A 13,939-nucleotide genomic window follows, 5' to 3' on the forward strand; every position below is an offset into this window, starting at 1 on the left:
ATTCATTGAATCCTCTCTTATGACCTGCTATATATGTGGCAGTTTTTTTTCTTATTTTGTATTTAAATTTAAAATGAAAAAATTTGCAAAAATCATAATTTTGGTTTTCACAAACACCATTATTTTCTATATACAAATGAGAACACTGACACTAGATGGGACTGTGTTGGCCCTATTGACTTGAATTTCTGAAAAGTATATCTTAAACTTAACATGGAATTATCAGAAATACCTTATTTTTCTCCTTCTGATCTTTCCTGTATATTTTTAAATGTTCTGTTGATTCTCTTATACATACATATAAATGTATATGTGTGTGTGTGTATGTGTTTTGTATCTCCATTATGCCTTTTTTTCTCATCCATAACTCTTTCCCTTCTAAACAGAAACTTTTCTTTAAGATTATAATTTTTCAATATCAACTGATGTTAGAGTCTGCCAGTATATAAATTGGGGTCCAATAATAATTCCCAATTTTGCTTTGTAGTAAAGTTCTGAAATTTGATGTCTGGCTAGCACATCAAGCTCTTTGTAAAGAAGGCCCAACAAACAGATTACCAGCCACAGTCTTTTGTGTCTCTATCCTTCCCCACACAAAAAAAAGCAATATTAATTTTGTCCCTTCAGCATTGTAAACTAAAATTTCAAAAATATATGATGAAGTCACTATTATTATGAAGATGCTTTCAGATGACATGTAATTACTGGGCAGGGTAATTCATTTCACTAGCTAGAAAAGCTTGAGCTAATTGCATTTATTTATGTTTTATACTTGTACCATTCCAGCCAACATTTGATGATATATACTCATAATGTATATTTTGTTTCCTAGAAGTTTTTCTGGGTTTTCATCTAAATTTGGGTGATGCTATTTAGTTATAATGGGAACTGTCCTTCTCACTTACACGTCCATTGTGAAAGAATGCTTTGATCTCTTCCAGAAGTTTAATTGCATTTAGAAATGGCTCTTCTTTGCAATTAGATCTAAGGTTTGATGTTACTTGTTTTGCCTTTCATATTCTTTCATTCATTTTGGTGATGATTTTTTTTTTGTAAGCTTTTATCCTAGTCTCTGGTAACAATAATCTTTGAGTAGCCACATTCTTTTATCTGATTAACCAAAGTTCTCTAATTATCCTTGAAGTGTTTTGGCAAGTTTGCCTTTGAATATTTTAATCATTCCTTCCTTTTTGGAGACCATTAATAGATGTATTTGAACTAAGATGCTGTCATATCTTTTGTTAAGCACAGTCAGTGAGGAAACCCATCTTCTCCAATAGTGTAAATACAGTCAAGAGTACCAGTTAGTTAAGCCAGAAATGTGATATTCAAGCTTCAGTGGAAGTCTTTAGGTCCATCCCTTTGAATAATGGAAATAAATATTTAATCACCATAAGTAGTAATTATAATTTTAGAGAATAAAACCTTTTCAAATGGCAGCCTGCCTCCGGATTAAGCTTCCAATCTTTCATGCTGTAATACTCCAAGGACTTAGTTAATATTAACAGCCTGATTTGGTGAGGCTCTGTACATGGAAGAAGGTGCCTTGAAAATAAGAATGCTGCCCAAAAATAGAGCTTGTGTGCAGCATTTAGCTCTTTTCACAAATGTGAATCAATTCTATTAAGGAAATGTGGTCTAATGGTTGGAGCTGAGCCAAGAGTTTCATTAGTAATTCTAAATACAGATTCAATTCCAGATTGAGATTCAATAGACTTAAATAGAGATTCCTAGTCAAGGATTGATTAATTGAATAACATTGGACGTGAAGCCTTTTCTACCTCAGTTTCTCTGCCCAGAACTGTCCAAGTATGATGGTAACTTGCCATCTAATTTAAAATTACAAGTATATAATTTGGCTTAAGGAGTCTGATAGGTAAATGTATTAAGTGATGGATGTGAAGTCAGAAATACCTGGATTCCCAACCCTCCTCTATCTTAGATTTATCTTACTTGTTACGGATTCATCTTGATGAAATGAATGTTTTCAACCTCCAAAATTCCAACATGTAGAACTGCTGTACTGATTGGTACTGGCTTCAGTCACCTATTACATCTAGTCTAACTCTAGACACATCTCATTTTTATTCACTGACTATTTTCTTGCCATCAATCAATATATAAACATTTATTAAATGACTACTGTATGCTAGTCACTGTGCTAGGTGTTGGGAAAAGCAGTGAAAATGGGAAAATTCAAAAACAAACAAACCCTCTATACTACATATATAATATATATGTATATAGAAAAATACATACACATATATTTTAAAGTTTAATCTTCATTAACATTTTCTCCATCCAGATTTTAGGCCTAAACTGTCCACAATCAAGCTTTGATTTATAGAATTTATTCATTTCTAAGATATAAATGCTCCTATTGAAAATTTAACAATCAGCTCTCTGGAATTCAGCTGATTCAGCACATATTTCTTGCAAGTTCCCTCCAAGTACTTCCTTCCCTTTTTCAGCTCTGGTATCATCATTAAATGAACTTTGTAACCTCCTGTGGTTCCACTCATCATCCCAATAACTGTTTAAATCAAAATATCCCTCCTTGTCCACAATTCCCTCAGGTTTTGTTACCTACCTTAGAATTTATGCATTTTTATCTCTAGTCTTTGGGAGAGTTCTTTGGCACATGGTAAAGACTTAAATGCTTCTTCCTTCTGAACATCAATTTCTTCATCAGTTAATTGAAATTACTGAAAATAATAATGATGATGATGATAACTAGCATTTATTTAGCATCTGGCTATCTCTAATTCTTAGAATTGCTTATGAGAATTGCTTGTAAGATTCGAATGAAATAATATGTAGTAATCATTTTGTAAACTTTAAAGTGATACACAAATGTAATTTATTATTGTGTTGCTATTAATGAGGACTTTGAATATCAGAACTCAATTATTTAGTTATATTACCTAGGGAAATTCTGTGAAACTTGTTGTATAAAGTATTAAAACCAAATTAATACACAATTAAGAGACCTACAATATCCTCCCAACACACTAAAGGAAGAAGCCCTTTCTTCCCCCTCTCCCATAAGTCCCCAAATCCCTGCTTGTCAGAGTAAAAAAAGTAGTAATGGCTAAAGCCTCCTTTTCCTGTTGGTGGGGAGTTTATATATCAACTAACATCCAATGCCTGACTGGCATGAATTAGCACCAGTCCCCAGGTCCAAGGTCTTTACTCACTACTTTCCCACAATATTTAGTTCTGCTAGATCCAGATAAGAATGCCATAAAAATTCACCATAGAGGGGCAGCTAGATGGCACAGGAAGTAGAGCACCAGCTCTGAAGTCAGGAGGACCTGAGTTCAAATCTGGACTTGGACACTTAACACTTGGTGTTACTATGGGAAAGTCACTTAACCACAATTGCCTCAGCAAAAAAAAAAAAAAAAAAAAAAATCATCATAGATGGGGAAGAGGGTCCCTTATTTCCTTCAAGACCTAAGCAGGGTATCCAATTTCACTCAGGGGTTCAGCACATCTGACCTGTTTCCTCCCTGGATCCTTTTTAACTTCATATCTCCTCTCAATAAACCTACTTTGCTGTATTTTTAGGAACTCTGTGTTTTACTTGTACTGGGCTTTTGGTGGTCTGAACCTTCCTAAATTTGTATTAAGACAAACATTTAATTTCTCCAGAGTTAAGGAGGATGGGAAGAATTATTGCATTCTTGAAGAAGCAGCAAAAAAACAGAAAATCATATTTCTATTCAGAAGTGTCTCTGAAACAAAAGTATGAGTTTACATCATCTCATTTAAAAAAATAGTGATTTAACAAGTACCTTGTACATTAAAAATAGTAAAAAAAAAAAATTCATGATTGAGGGGAGTTTGGCAACACTATTTTCACTCCAATTTTAAAGCAACTTTTCAAAGTATTTTAACCAGATCAAGAAAACCAAACATAGATACAGAGCCTGAGCATAACACTGGCAGTTTTATTAACATGGGTAAAACATTCTCATTTTATTACTTCATATTGGAGCCAACAAAACAAGGTAAAGCCTAGTTAGCAATGAATTTCTTATAATTCCAAGGTCATGGTCCCTCAATAAAAATCAACTTAAGACTCAAAAAATAATGTCCAGGATCCCAAGGTTGTGTGTTTTTTTATACTTTGATCCATGTTATTATTTTATCAAGGACTGAAGATGTCCTTGACCCAGTTTATCATTAACAAAATATACCTTTGTATGCAAGTATATCTTGTCAAAATAAAAATAAGTTTCACAAGGACATAAAGCTAATAACTAACAATCTATCTCTCAGAAAATGGTAAGTTTTTTTTGTTTGTTTGTTTGTTTGTTTTTTTAAGAAAAGTGAATGAACAACATTCTCTTTTGAGAATGAGCAACTTTACCTCGGATATTAAATACCCAATGCAATTAGTGCCTGCCATTACAGTCTGCCCTATTAACCTTGACTGTGGAACTATACTAGGAAAAGTTCAGAGTCTAAAAGCTAATCAGAAAAAATATCACTAAGCACAAGGTTGATTAAGCAAAGTCATCTATTCCATAGATAGTCACATTCTTCCTTTTGACCTGACTTAAGTTGTTACTTTTAAAGACCACTAGCATAGCAGTGGGTTTTATATGAAAGTGTATGAACATCAGCTTTTATGATCAAGCAAAATTACAACTTAACAGCTTTTCATCATGGTTCAGCTAGATCACCAGCTATTTTTTTTTGGTCAATTCAAGCACTACTTCTATTAGATTTCAGATACATTGTGGGGGAATAGGTAGGGATGTAATGAGTCTGATAATCAATTCAGATTGTGATGAAATATGGGACTCTTTTCAGTTTTTGTGTTGCAGTTGGGACAGCTGTGATTTCAGAAATGTAATGTTAATATTGAGTGGAACTTTTCCATTAGCAGGCTGATCATGGATGAGTCTGACCCTTACTTATGAAGGGCTCATTCAGATGACCAACTGAACAGGTTCTCTAAATAACAGCCAATGGAAGTCTTTCTCTTAGCCCTGGTATTATGATCTCTTATCACTCAACCTTCTTTTGAATATCATTCATATCAAACACAGGTCATAATAATCACTGTTTGTATATGTGAATAATTTCAAATATAAATGTAAGTAATGTTTCATTTTCCCCCTTCACCTTTATGAGATCTATAAATAAGATAATCTGTTTAAATTCTGAAAGAATAGAAGAAGTCTCTCTTCAGTGCTAATATTCAATCACCATGATTCTTACATGAACTATAAAACTCAGGGCCATAATTTCTCACATAAAGACAATGATTAAAAAGGCAATACACTTTAAATTTTAAAACAAATAGAGGCACAGTCAAATTCAACAGGGCTGCTGTGATACACACTCAGACATTCAATGTTCACAAGTCTTTCTTGCTGATTGAAATAGGTGCTTTGCAAATCATAAAGCATTATTTCTCCCATCATCATCATCAATTCTGTCATGGTATAGTGAAAGGCATGCTAGATATAGAGTCAGGAGAAACTTTGGTTCCAATTTTCCATCACATACTAATTAGATAAAGTATATCTTTTTAAGTATTTTTAGCTAGTAACTCTACTCCAGGTCAATCCAAAAGGCATTTATTAAGTGCCTATTATTTATAAGTCACAAGATGAGGAAAACAAAGATATCTATGCACAAATGAAAAATTGCTCTCAATGAGAGAATATTCTACTTCACTTAAGAGACTGGCTTTCATTTCAGAGACAAATAAAGTAGATTTTATTCTTTTGAATCACAAAATGCATGATCACTCTTTTCATTAATAATATAATTACTGGAAAATACCACATAAAGGTCATACTCTCTGAACAGATGTTATATTAGGAGAAAAGACTCATATTTACCCTACTTACTTTTCACCACTACTAAAATGTTATACCATATATTTATTGAATTGGAATCAATGAGTTTTCATTGTAAACTACTTCCATTATTCTTTTTAAAATGAAAGCTATCCCATTAATCCCAAAGGCATTAAATGCCTGGGTTTCTGGAAGAGAATAAAACATACTAAAATATAAGAAAAATAACAATTAATCAGATCTATCTATGAAGAGTTGGATTATTCAGTGACCTAAGGACTAGCATTTATTAACTGATTTGACCTTCAACTAACCCAAACTTCTGATTTACCTGATGGTATCATAATCTCAGTCTAAATAGATATTTCTCATTTACATCAAGGAATGATGTAAATCCAGGTAGAGGACACATTATATCTAGAACGGTTGAAATGTTGATTAGACTAAAGGATGTTTCTGGGTGAAGGGGTAAATAGGGTAATATCTCTGTACTATATTTAATACAAGATAATATACCACATTCTTCTTAATCTCTCCACTTGCCCTTTGTTTTATCTAAACAAGTTTCTCACTTTCTCTCTTAGATGAAGTAAGGGAAGGAAGAAAAGTGATGGAGATAACCTCAAGAAAGAAGGATTGGTGAAAAGGGAGCAAGACAATTATCAATATGGTCATACTGGAGAATTTGGGATTATGACTCCACATGTAATTGTCTTTGCCCCAGCTTGTCTCTGTTACTTATAAGTTGGTAAGATATATTATAACAAGTAGGCTGATGATTTCAAGAAATTTCTAGAGTAGTGTAAATGCTTTGGATTTCGTCTTCTAGTGCTGAATCAACAGAAAGAAGAGAAAGGACAAAAGCATAAAGACCCTCCAGCATTTCTCTTTCCTTGAACTGTGAAATCAACATCAGGACAATCAACACCATCACTGGCTAGACTAATACTGAATGACAGCTCAGGCAGCCAATGGCATTAGTCTTGATGCTTTTAATGACTTCTAGCATGTGATAAGAAATGATACACAATGGTGTTCTTTTCCTTATCGTCTGTATTTAATTTGGAGGGGGGGAGAGACATCATTATTATGGTATCCATGCACCATTAAGCCTGAATTTGAATGTAATTTTATCACCTTTTACCCATACTTCATCTGTCAGCTTTCTTAGTTGGAAACCATATGCCAATACAGTGGTCTCCAAAATTTTCAGATCACTCATCCTGATCACTATTTTTTATACATGCACCCCAATATGTGTATCTATAATTACACATTATATATATATACACATATATATGTATTATAATAATTGTGTGCATTATAAAACATATCCAAAATGGATTTTTTTGAAAGATTGATATAATTATGACATGTTTAATCAGAGTACTAATAAGGAATCAATGGTTTTTATTTAATAGAGTATTTATATATACACACATACTTTAGGAATGTTACATTGGCAGGTATATGGAGGATGGGTTTGAATGGGAAGAGGCTTAAGAAAGGAAGACCCAAAAGAATATTATTCTAATAATCTTTGTAAAAGAACTGCCTTGGGATGGTGACTATATTGAGTAGAGAAAGGGAACAAACCTAAGAGATGTATCATAGGCAGGAATGACAACATGTAGCAGCTTAAAGGATAAACATATGAGGTAAAAGTGGGGAGTCAAGAATTAATTACATTGTGAGAACTGGATGTCTAAAAATACTTTGGTTTGTTCAACAGACATAGGGAAGTGGGAAAAAGAATAGGTTTTAAGGTGGAATGATAATGAATTCTGCTTTGGGCAGGTAGCGTTTGGGATGCATACCTGTCAAAGGAGGGGGCCAGTGCAGAATTACAGGAATGATAGATGGAATAGAGTGTGAAAGGAACAGAGAGAAGACCAGTTTGTTTAAAAGTTCTAGAGAATAACTAATATTTAGTGATTCTGAAATTATAGGTTAAGGATTTGTTATATAGGACTTTTAAAGATAAACAAAGCATCTTGTGAAGACTATAGGAAACCACAAGAGTTGATTGAGTAGAAAAAAAAGAAGGAAGAAAAAAGAAGAAAATAAAGGGAAAGAAGAGAGAGAGAGAGAGAGAGAGAGAGAGAGAGAGAGAGAGAGAGAGAGAGAGAGAGAGAAAGAAAGAAAGGAAGAAAGGAAGGCAGGCAGGAAGGAAGGAAGAAAAAGGAAAAGGGAGAGAGAAAAAAGAGAGGAAGAAAGGAAGGGAAGGAGGAAGAAAAAGAGAAATAAAGAAGAAAAGAACAAGAAAAAAAAGTTTTTGTAGAATTACCAGGCTCTGATAGGTAGGGAAAGCAGATAGATGAATTTTGTCATTGATATTTTGGCAAAAACCCATTTACTTTTGTGTGTTTCTGTCTTTGTAGCTTATTTTCATTTCAAAGTTCTAAGAGAGAAGGAACAAATTCTTATTGGTATAGTATTCAACATCCCACAACATGTAGGAAGGTATTTAATAAATATGCTTCAGAAAAGTGATTACAATAAAAAGCATCTCTTTGCTATGATTTAGCATTTTCTTCTCATACAAAATAGCTTCTTTTCTACAAGAACTTGGTTAACAACAATCTGTACATTCATCAAATACAAAATTGATTCCTTCTCCCATCCCACCCTTCCTCCTTTGGAAAACTGCAGATCCAGCTACTCTGGTTCCCATATCTCCATGCAAGCATTATTTATTTCTGGATTGAAAACAAAGTCATTTCTATTTATGAACATTTTCTTGTAATAAAACCTGGCATTTCTCATCACAACCATTTGCAGTCTACTCTTATAAAACTTAATGGATGTCAAAAATGTGCACAGTCTGAAAAATAAAGAGACAAAGAAGAAAACCCTTTGTATGTCAATAAATGTCACCAAAAGGTCTTATCAAGCCAAGCATTTCTTGGCCTAGACCAGGAGGTATACCATTTGGACAGCTTCTAACAATCAGAGACTTGAGTTTTCTTGCAAATTTTCATGGATTCCCAACTTGTGGATGCCCTTTGTTAGAAATCTTTCTTCCTATTGGTTTAGGTAGATTAATTGGCCTAATTGGATCTAAGCTTCTAAAAAAAAAAATAAGGGGAGGGAGGGCAAGAGAAATGAGGATGCATACAAGATTTCCATGTCTTGAAGTCACATACTCCTGGTTGACTGGTTTGCTTAGCCAAGCTGAAATAGTCCTATTGTCATGTTGGGCACATTAATTGGAGCACAGACCAATTTTCAAGAATGCTTTAGTGCTCTTTAGAAGGTGATTTAAAATTCAAAGTGATGGAAATGGTATAAAAGCATGCTGATCTGATCACTCTTCAGCATCTCTCTTGGAATTCCTTCCATTTATCTCTTTTCCATTGTACAGATTTTAAGAGTAAAGCAAATGGCTTAAGTGATTTCCAAACAATATACACTCTACTAGTGCAAAAAAAAATGGCATTCCTTCTTTTAAAGTTGCAAAGTTTGGGGATAGACACATAGGATTACAATTACCAGACTTGGGTATTTGGAAATTATAAAAAAGTACTTCTTTATGGATTTTAATGTGCATATGTATTGTATCTATATGCATATATACATATGTGTGTGTGTGTATATAACACACATACACACATCATGTTTAAAACTACCTTTTGGACATAAACTATGTTAAGGAGATGAAGTGATCAAGAAGTAAAGGATACATTCAAAACAAAGCCCAAATCTGGGACATTTAGAAAATCAGAGTACAAGCTGATAAAAGAGCAATAAAATAAGTCAGTTGTCTAAATGTCTTAGCCATTGGAAAGTTAGTACATTTATTAGTGTGACCTTGATTTGAATATTAACAGAATATTTGCTTTATGATTTTCTATCTTGGAACTCAAGCATTTACTTTTGATTACAGAATGGAACACATAACTTCTGTATTTGTTGATACCATACAGGTTTTTTCTCTACTTTCTTCCATGGCCCACTTTACCCTGAGACAGCTCAGCTCTTTAGCTTTAGCTTTCATTTGCCCAAGGACTTCAGCTTAAATTCATTGTGTATCTAGAATGTCACTAACCTGAAGCAGGAAGATGATGCAGTAAATAAAGCACTGGTCCTAGAGTCATGAGGACCTAAGTTTCAATGTGGCCTCAGACATTGTTTGACTTTAGCCAAGTCACTTAACAGCTTTGCCTCAGTTTGAACAACTGAAAAATGGAGATAATAATAATACTCTACCTTTCAGGGCTGTACGTTTCAAATGAAATAATATTTGTTTTTTAAAAATGCTTAGTAGAATCCCTGGCAACAGTAGATACTAAATAAGTGCTTATTACCTTCCACCTTCTATGCCTCCTTATCAACAAGAAACTCATGAGAAATCTCCATACACACACACAGACAGATACACAGAAATAGATTCTGGAATACTGGATCAATCAGATGGACAAGGCTGAATCAGGATTTGGGTTTGGATAAAGATGTATATGAATTGGCTACATGAGCCCTTATGTTAGCTAGATGGCACAGTGGAGAGAACACTTTACTTGAATGCCAAAGACTTGAGTTCAAATTTCATCTTAGATATTATTTTTTAATTATTAATTGTATGACTGGGTTATACTAACCTGTCTGCTTCAATTTTATCATCTGTTATATGGGGATTATAATGACACCTACATACCAAAGTTGTTGCTAGGATTAAATGAAATAGCATTTGCAAACCTAAAAGCATTATACAAATACTAGCTATTATTTTTGTGTACACAAGTTGTTATTAGTGCAGCTAAGGTGGAACAGTAGAGTACTGAGCCTGGATTCAGAAAGACTCATCTTTGTGAGTTCAAATTTTGCCTCAGACATTTATAAGCAATGGGATCCTGGGCAATACACTTAACCTCAGCTTCCTCATCTTTAACCTGGAGATGACAACAGCAAACCACTTCAGTATTTTTGCCAAGATAACTATAAATGAGGACATGAAGAGTTGGAAACAAATGAAAAGCAATTAACAAAATCAACAAGTACAAATATGGTAGAGTGAAGCAAGGGTTTTTGGAAGGATACACAAGAAGATGGAACATTTGGCAGCCTTGTGTGCATGATGAATGCTGTCACAGTAGGTCCTGAATTGGCAACCCGATCAACCATGTGTCACCCAAGACCAAAGTTCCCAAATACTAGAGTCACATGAATCTCAGAAATAAGCACATGTAAAACGCACAAGAACCATCATGACCCCATGTAATTTTACCCACAAGGAGGGTTTTGATGGGAAAAAAAATACTAGTGGTATCATCTGATGTTTTCTGGGATAACTTGTACAACTTTTATCTTCAAAAGATGACAGAAAACTGGAATTTTTATGAGAAAGACATAAAATCTCTGGGTAGATAGTTATAGGATCCAAAAGAAGCTGATTTTGGGAAATAGCAATTTGGGCAAAACTCCAAGCGTGGATGTGTTCTTATCATAAAGTTGCTGATGGAGTTAGGTCAATAATAACTTCTACTGCCTTCCATATTCACCAAGTGAAACTTTACTTTGGATAACAAAAAGAGATGATTTAGATACTAAACAAGAATTGAAACCCTCAACACATGAGAACATTATTTCCAACCCAGTACCTATAGCCATCATCTTGGGAGTCAATTCCTTTGGAGAGATAGCCTAGTAACTGCCTTCCCAAGTGTTACAGCCACTGTAATGCCCAGCAAAGAATGTTCTTGCCACCAAAGTTCTTGACTTTATTATATGGTTCAATATCAAAAATTGATATTGTTTTTATCAGTGTAAGTCACATTAAAGGAGAATCATTGCTATCTGTTTTGCTGCTACACTTTAAAGGACCATGAGACTTTTCCATTTGACATGCAGCAGAAATCTTCCACATATATAGTCTCTTTCACTAGAATATGAGCTTCTTGAGAATAGAACTATGTTACTTTCCTATTTGTATTCCAACAGTTAATGCAGTGCTTTTTGTACATAGATAGTGCTTGATAAAAATGTGTATTTTTCATTCATGGATTCAAGAAGTTTATTACATAAATTTAGCATTAAAGTCCATAAACATTTAGAAAATTTGACAATTTTTGCCCTTGTAGGACTTTATGAAAATGTACATAGATTTGCTTATGTTGGGTGTGTGTGTGTGTGTGTGTGTGTGTGTAAGGGTGGATGAATGAAACATTAAGATATTTTTATCAATTAGTATTTCTCCATTCCAGGTGATAAAATCACAGAAATTAAAGGGCAGGTAATAAAGATAATCTCAGGCTGAGAACTTAAAGAAAAGAGATAGATGTGTCTTTACACTATTTTCCCTTTGACAGGTGGAAAGTATTTTGATAAAAATCGATGGAATCAGAAAGCAGAGAACTGGTCAAGAATTGATTATCATCTACTGGACATTTCCTAGGGAGCCAGTCAAGAGGCAAATGAGGACATATTCCTGAAGAGTGTGAATCCAAGCAATAGAGAGAAAAGTTAGTTGTAGAAGAAGTGAGTCTTTAAGAGGGAATTAATTGGTCCTTGTATATCAGGGAAATTAAAAGTATTTCTTCTCTTCTCTGCTCCCATCATGTTAACTATATCTTGTTATTCTCTTCGTTGAAGTCACTATATCCAGAAAGAAGCAGGTTCAGTAGCTAAAGCAGTAATTTTGAGGAGTGTAATTTCTGAGTTGAGAAGAGAGCCAAACTTAAATATGTTCAATGTAGATTTTTTTAATTGACTACATGTTTGTAATAGGTTTTGTTTTTCTTTAGTTCTAAAACTAAAATGGTTGATGAATTTGAGTGAGACAACAGTGAGAATGTGGATTTTTACAGAATGAAAATAACAATTTTGAAAAAATACAAGGGGAAATTCTAAAATACATAGTGGTAAATTGACTTGTCCAAGGTCATGCTCGTAAATATTTCATTCATGTTTTGTTTTTATATAATCTTTATTTCTCAACTAGAGAGGCATCCTTTAAAAAATATTAAAAACAGAAAAAAAGGAAGTTCAACAAAACTAATCAGTACATGAACCGAGTCCAACATTGATGTTCCTCATCTATAGACCACCATATATCTCTTCAAAGGAAGAAGGGAAACTAATCTTTTCTTTTGGATGAAGATTGTCAATTATAATTACAAAAAGCTTAATTTTTATTTTGTTGCTGTTCTTTCCATTTATATCATTATGGTTATTGTGTTTTCCTGGTTCTACTATTTTCACATTGCATCAGGTTACTTAATTTTTCAGGATCATCCATGTAACAAGTATTGTCAGAAATTAAATGTAAACCCAGGTCTTCCTTACTCCAAACTTGGCATCATATTCACTTCACTATTCTGTCTCTTATTATGACATTACTCCTTAAACACTGTCCAAAGCAAGGATAAAGAAAGCTAAAAATACCAGTGATTAATAAATCAAATCAGTGTTTTCCTTAGTATGTTGGGAGAAGGATGCTATTGACTTGTTCTTTGTAGGATACACAACTATTTTAAGTTGTCATTTTTGTGGATGTGTGTCATATCTATCCATATATCTTTCCTTAGCTTCTTTTGTCACCAAATGAAGTGATACAATCTATGATCAAGCAAAGGAGTTTTGCAACAGTTCATTTTTCAAATGAACTGAATCTCTTGAGAATTGAACACATCATTTTGGCCTCAGTAGGACCATGCTTTAATAGTTAGAGGGATCAGAAAACTACCTTAAATCAAGGCTGAGGGCTAAATCAAGGGGTCTGTTTTTATATAGCTGGGCAGGGAGTGAAGAAAATTTTTTTTAAATTTTGCTTTGGATTTAAATATCTTGTTACTAAAGTTTTATTGCACTTCAAAATGTTAAAATCTTAAAATCTTAGCCTTAGAACCATATGAAAGCAGGTGACAGGCCATTGTTTAGCCAATCCCTGTATCCAATAAAAAAAAAATTGTCACCTACAAAAAAAAAATTGCCATTCAGGAGAACAATTAATTCACAGAAATACCAATGGTGATATTTTAGAATCATTGTTTAGCTAATAAATCTTATATTTAGCAGAATATAAAAGTGTAACATTCCTAAATTTTCCCCTTTTAATTACCTAGGAATGTAGACTGAAGCTTAAGAAAAGAATCTGTGTGAAGCTATCTCTTATATACCACACT

This window comes from Antechinus flavipes, chromosome 2 (assembly GCF_016432865.1).
Source record: "Antechinus flavipes isolate AdamAnt ecotype Samford, QLD, Australia chromosome 2, AdamAnt_v2, whole genome shotgun sequence".
NCBI classification, from domain to species: Eukaryota; Metazoa; Chordata; class Mammalia; order Dasyuromorphia; family Dasyuridae; genus Antechinus; species Antechinus flavipes.